This window comes from Rhineura floridana, chromosome 4 (assembly GCF_030035675.1).
Source record: "Rhineura floridana isolate rRhiFlo1 chromosome 4, rRhiFlo1.hap2, whole genome shotgun sequence".
NCBI classification, from domain to species: Eukaryota; Metazoa; Chordata; class Lepidosauria; order Squamata; family Rhineuridae; genus Rhineura; species Rhineura floridana.
In genome coordinates this window covers 87968488-87974823 of record NC_084483.1, presented here as the reverse complement: position 1 = coordinate 87974823, position 6336 = coordinate 87968488, and the positions used below count along the sequence as shown (strand labels likewise).

Sequence of the window (6336 nt, the reverse complement as noted above, 5' to 3'; positions counted from 1 at the left end):
GATTTATATCCCACCATTCCTCCCAGTAGAAGCCCAGGGCTGCAAACAAAAGCACTAAAAACACTTTAAAACATCCTAAAAACAGACTGAAATACATTAAAAAATATATTTTAAAACATTTTTTAAAAAAGCTTTCAAGACATCTTAAAAGAAAATGTTAAAAACATATTGTTTTTTTAAAAGGTTTAAAAACATATTAAAAAGCAATTCCAACACACACAGAGACTGGGATAAGGTCTCAACTTAAAAGGCTTGTTGAAAGAGGAAGGTCTTCAATAGGTGCCAAAAAGGTAACAGATGTCTGTCTAATATTGAAAGGCAGGGAATTCCACAGGGAATTTTTTGAAAAAAGCATAGCGAAAGTTGCTGGTCTCTGCCTCACCGCGGCTGTGGGGTTGCTTAACTTTAAATGAGATGTCTGTGGGGGGCAGTTATCAACATCTCCCCTCGGCCACCTCATTTAAAGGTAAGCGATTCCTCCCTCCCCACACATGACAGGGCGGAAGGGGAGTGAGCATCACAGCAGCAACTCTGGAGTCACTATGTGCTTTTTTAAAAGTTAAGAAACACTTTTAAAAGTTAAACAGCCACCTCATTAAAAAAAAAAACAACTAAGGCAAGTCATCACCACCATGCTGGAATCTTCAGAGAAATTTCTTCCTCCCAAATTACTATGGAGCCGTTTCTCCCCCCCCTCCCCCGGGAATGGCCAAAAAACAGATTGGTGAAAAATATTGGCATGGCGCTAATTTTATGACATGGACCACAGGCAACAAGAGATTAATTGAGATTGATAAAATGCTCTCACATAGGCAAGCTATAAGATAAGATGAAAGCAGCAGCTGCAACTTTAAGTGTTAAAAGAAGCATGGTTTATTACATTAAAATTCACAGCAAAAGAAAGAACCTGATTATATTTCATGGCTTTCCCAGGATGGAGTCAATATCCCTGCTGAGCTGCTGCAACTCATTCTGTGAGGTCACAGAAAGGACAGCCTGTAAGAGAAACGCGAAGAGAATAAATACAGTTTTACTACAAGTACTATTTTGCTGAGGTAGTAATTCACTAATTGATTTTTTTTCTTTATTGAAGAGGGGCAGATTTAAAAATGCCTTTGTGCTAAAGTCATTTTTGAAAAGCTGCTCCAAAGCTGAGAAACTGACCCTCAGGAAGTGCCCTGATCAGTCGGCATAGTAACAAAGAGCATGAATTAACTGGCTTTCCATAGCATCCAATCCAAAATCAGCACATCCCACCAAACACACTGCTGATGCCTGACGGAGCTAGTGAGAACAATAACCACTGTTATTATGGAATGCCACTGGCTGATTTGTACAAGAGGTCTGTGCATATTTGTGTCAAACACACAGTATTGTTTTCCCAAGGTAGAAACCGTAGCCCTGTGACTTTTTTTCTAAACGTCACAAAATTGACAGTGCTTTGGTTAACAGGTTGCCCTTTTTTCTCCATGTTTAGTATGCTAATCACTGCATTTGGTAATTATGAATATGAATGGAAAGTAGGACTGTGAATGAGTAGGGGCATTTAAATGGTTGATGAATTCTCTTTTTTTTCAGTGCTGACGAAGGGACACTATGCACAGTATTACATAGCAGTGGGTTGTTATTTTTAATGTGGTTCACAAAACAGATAAGCAAGCAAATTACAGCTATGTCTCAGAATAACGGCAATCTAACCTGGTTAAAATTTATTTCCCCTTTATTTCAGGGTATAGCTAGCCTCATATCCTAATGATATATCCGCTAAGGCTGAAACCTGATGCACACTTCCCTGGGAGTAAGTCCCATTAAACTCAATGGGGATTATTTTTAAATAGACATGTATTTACACTGTAACCTTTGAAAGCACTCTCAAGATTGCCTACAAAGAGACTGGAAATAGTACACAGTTTTTTTTTAAAAAAAAGTAAAAAAAGAAGATCCACTTAACTTTTTTTAATATATCATGCCACTTCCAGGTACTCTGCAGGCACCTCCATGGCAGGAGGGATCTGATGGGCTTTCTATGTAGGCAGAGAGGCAACAGAGCAGTGCCCAAGAGTGGAGAATTGATTAAGGAAGAAAACTCAACACACACCCCTTGTAGTAGTGGGAAGTAAGCATCAGCTCCACATTCCAGACCATTTTCACCTCTTTCCCCAAAATTCAAGTTCTTTTTCCCCCTTTTCCAGTGAATTATCAAATAAACACAGAGCAAAACTCTTGAGCCAGACTTGTGTAGATCATGAAAAACTATGGAAAGCTTTAAAAGAAATGGGGGTGCCACAGCATCTGATTGTCCTGATGCGCAACCTATACTCTGCACAAGAGGCTACTGTAAGGACAGAATATGGAGAAACTGATTGGTTCCCCATTGGAAAGGGTGTGAGACAGGGGTGTATTTTATCACCCTATTTGTTTAATCTATATGCAGAACGTATCATACGGAAAGCGGGATTGGATCAAGATGAAGGTGTGAAAATTGGAGGGAGAAATATCAATACTTTAAGATATGCAGACAATACCATACTACTAGCAGAAACCAGTAATGATTTGAAATGAATGCTGATGAGTTAAAGAGGAAAGCACAAAAGGACTACAGCTGAACATCAAGAAGACTAAAGTAATGTCAACAGAAGATTTATGTAATTTTAAAGTTGACAACGAGGATATTGAACTTGTCAAGGATTATCAATACCTTGGCACAGTCATTAACCAAAATGGAGATAATAGTCAAGAAATCAGAAGATGACGTTCCTGTAAAGGGGCGTAGTTTGCCTCCAGCCTAATTAAGGAAGACGCGGGAAGGTTCTCGAAAGTTAGGCAGGGTGCCACGTGAGATCGCTCATCCAATCAGTATGGGCGTTGGAGCGGCAGATATAAAGCCGCTCCTTTCCCCACACGCTTGCCTTTTTTGCCTTGCGGCATCTGCGGTTTGTCCTCGTTTCCTGCGGCTCCGTTGGCGTGTTGAGTGATCGTTCCGTGTAATCCTTTATCTTGCCTTAACCACCACCCCCCACTCTCATTTACTACCTTCAGTTTGTGTTTCTCCGATCCCCTTTTTTGCTCTTCTCCCCGCACATCAGCTGGGCTGCGGGCGTCCGCTCACGCGCCGACGCTTGCTCCTCGGCTCTCCTGCTGTTTAATTTATTGTTGTGTTTCTTTTGGGGTTTAAAGCCTTTGCTCTTCTCCACGCTCGTCAGCTGGGCTGCGGGCGTCCGCCCACGCGCCTGGCGGCGGCGCGCCGGCTCGTCGGCTGCTTATTTCCTTGTTGTGTCCCCTTTTGAACTTTAAAGCCTCAGCTCTCCTATTGTGCCTTTTTAAAGTTTCCTTTGGTGGTTGGAGTTTGTGGATTCTTTGCTCTTTTATAATTTTAGATTTATTTGATAAAAGCCTCATTGTTTTCGTTATTGTTGCTCGGCTGCTGCCCCCTCCCCCCACCCCCACTATCTTCTTTAGCGTAATTGCAGTTGGTTCCTTGAGTCCGTTTGTTTGTTAAACAACACCCCCCTCCCCCCCCTTAGTTGCTAGTTCTTTCAGTTTTGGCTGTTTGGTATTTATCCCATTCATTGATATAATTTTAGGTTATATAAATATAGTTCCTGCTTATTATAATTTATATGATAAAGAGTTGTATTAATTGGATAAGTGTATAACGGTTGATTGATTCATTCCCTTCCATTTAACCCTTACCCCCCTCCCCCCCTGTAGAAATAAATAAATAAATAAATATATTAAATAAATAGAAATAAAACAAAAATATTTTAATAGATATAAATATATAAAGACTTAAATATTTTTTTAAAAAAAATATATATTAGAGTTTCCTGGTTATAGTTCTATTGTTATTATTGTCTGAGTAATTATTATTACTTTAACATTTTTGGAAGTTGCTTAGTCAAATTTTGATTGAATTCTAACTTCACTTGCATCATTGTTGTTTATTGGTTTTTCTGATCATGCCGCCCAGGAAAGTTCAGCAGAAGAAAGGGGTTCGGGTGGTGAAGCAGGCTGCAAAGCGCCCTCCATCGCAGCATACTCAATCTTCTGATGAAGAGGAGGATTTGGGGACTATCCGTGCTTTGGTGGCTAGGGTGGAGGCATTGGAAAAAGAACGCAGGCAGCCAATGGACGTAGAGGCGGGCCCAAGTGCCGCCCCTGCAGGTAAGAAATCAGCCCGCTTGGCGGCCAGAATCCCTAAATCCAGTATTCTTGCTGATTTGGTTTCCAGGATTGGTGTTCTGGAAGCTACCTCTCCTATTGCAGAACTGGTAGTGGCTGTGCCTCCTGCTGGTTTGACTGAAATTCAAGCTACCATCTCTTCTCCCGCGGTTCCAGTCCTACCTGCTGCTGTGCCTCCTCGAGTACAGATGCCTTTTTCGTCACCAGCGGCCTTGGCTGTGCCTGTTGGAGCTTCGGGAGTCGTGGCACCGCCAGTGGTTGCCTCTCCTGCTGCTTACACAGGTGAGCAATGCGCACATTCACATGCTCACAACACACAGGTGCAGGATTCCAGTGCCCCTCTTCGGGCTGCTCCAATGGCTGGTTCTCAGTTGTCATGTGATACTACCCACCCAGTGGTGTTTATGGGCGGGGTGTTGGTTCCGCAACAACCCCAACTTCCTTGGCCGACGGCTGCTGTGACTCCGTGGCAGCCGCCAGAGGCTTCCTCTCTTCAATCTCCTGCTTTTTTGCCTCTCCCCCAGGGAGTTTATCCACATGGCGGCTTAGGTGTAGGAGCTTGTGTTTGGAGCTCCTGCCGCTCATCATTTTTAACATCATTTTAACGTCTTTTGGACATAAATATTCTGTGCCTGTGCCTGTTCAGGAGTGTGAGGAAGTTGCTTGGGATTGTATTTGGTATTATTCATCTTACCTTACCCCGAGAATTTGCCTTGAGAACAGTGGAGCAGTGGCTGGATAGTGGTCGCGGTGGGCTCTGAAGGGAAAGGAAAATCGAGGCCGGGGATGAGTGAGGCCTTTTACCTTTGTCGGCTGGTGTGTGCTGCGCTGCGTGCCTCTTGCGGCTGCTGTTTGTTGCGGCTTGCGTGGTCTTCTGGGCTGCTGCCGTTGCGTGCTGCCTGCTGGAGTGGCCTGGGTCGTCCCCGTTGCTTGTGTCGCTGTGTTTCGTTGCGGCTTTTGGTGTTGCTGCCGCGGCGTTCCCATCCGCCGTCGCCGTCACTGTGTCCTGGTTGCTGCTTCCTTCGTCGCGGTTGCTGTGCCCTCTTCGTTGCTGCTGCCAGGCTCTGCTCTCCTCCCTGTGGCTTGGTTTCCCTTGTCGCTTGTCGGGGGGCGGTGGCTGGTCGCTGCCGGGCTGCGGGTCCCGTTCGCGGCGTTTTGCCGTGGGCGTGGCTGTGCCTGATACTGTTGGTGCTGTCGCCACGTTTCTCGCTGCCATTTGGGATTTTCATCTTTATCACTGCAGGGTGCCTTTAGCCTTGGCGGCTTACACCTCTTTACCATCACCGTCATCTGAACTTCATTTGAATTTTCATCTTAACTTTTGAGGACGGTGCCTGCGAAGAAGAGAGGACCAGGACTGTCGTCCATGTGCGGAGTGCGGGATTATGTATGATGTGTGAATTTTAATTGGATGTTTGGTGCTTGCTGAATGCATGTTGTGTATGAGTGTGTATACGGCCCCTTTAAGAACGATCAGTGTTGTTAACCTAGTTGCGACTCTGAGATTGCAACATTTTAACTCATTGCTGCCACCTGGATGTAATAAATATGCTGAATGTGTATTTGTTTTTTTGTGAATGATTGAGCTGTTAGTATTTATGCGTCTTTAGTTGGAATGTGTTGTAATGATTTAATATTATTTGAGTGTATTTTGTGTATGTTTATTGTATTATATTATTGATCAAGTGTGTGTGTGTGTTTTGTGTGTGTTTTATTATTCGTGTGAATGTGATTCGGTGTGTGTGTATTGGTGCTTTTATCTGTTTTAATATGTGCCTGGGAGAATGTATTATACACCAACCGGGGAGACCTTCGGGGGCCCCAATTAGCGTAGTGACGGGTAATGGGAGGTATGGTGTTGTGAGGAGAACATGCCAGGTAAGGGGAACCCGTCCCAGACAAGTAGTGTCTGTGACCCGTTCCGGTTCTCCTCATATCCCCAGGACTGCTGGTTGTCCTATCAGTCAGCCTTCGGATCTCCATATGCTGTTGTTAAATGCCAGGTCGGTACAGCATAAGATCTCCCTTGTTCATGATTTAATTGTGGACGAGGCGGCTGACCTGGCGTGCATAACCGAGACCTGGGTGGGTGATACAGGAGGAGTTGCTCTTTCCCAGCTTTGCCCACCTGGGTATACGGTTCAGCATCATGGT

The 6336-nt window shown here is 44.2% G+C and overlaps 1 long non-coding RNA gene across 1 annotated transcript in view; it reads right to left on the bottom strand.

The window, feature by feature from the left end:
- Positions 1 to 907: 907 nt before the first annotated feature.
- LOC133384378 (uncharacterized) overlaps positions 908 to 6336 on the bottom strand; it is a 39047-nt gene continuing 33618 nt past the window's right edge. The window contains exon 3 of the long non-coding RNA XR_009762541.1: positions 908 to 996. This is a non-coding gene — a long non-coding RNA (uncharacterized LOC133384378). The remainder of the gene's footprint in view (positions 997 to 6336) is intronic.